Raw genomic sequence first — 293 nt, 5'->3', positions numbered from 1 at the left:
CTTTTTTTTTCTGAAAGTAGAATTATGTCGTATCTAAATGATCGATGGCGGTATTGCATTCAAAAACATTCCCGTGAAAAATGCAATCTTTCTTTAGAAGTGGGCGTAAGTAACTATTAAGTTCTTCAATGTTTTTTAATTATTTTTTTTTTTTTTTTTATTACTTGGTTCGACTGGAATTATGAAGAAAGATGACTTATTCTGTGACCATCTTTTTTTTTGAATAATGAAGAAAGATGACTTATTCTGTGGCCATTTTTTTTTTTTGAATAATGAAGAAGAGATGACTTATT

The sequence above is a fragment of the Lottia gigantea genome (genome assembly GCF_000327385.1).
Source record: "Lottia gigantea unplaced genomic scaffold LOTGIsca_70, whole genome shotgun sequence".
In the NCBI taxonomy this organism is placed as follows: Eukaryota; Metazoa; Mollusca; class Gastropoda; family Lottiidae; genus Lottia; species Lottia gigantea.
Note: the sequence above shows the minus strand (reverse complement) of the source record.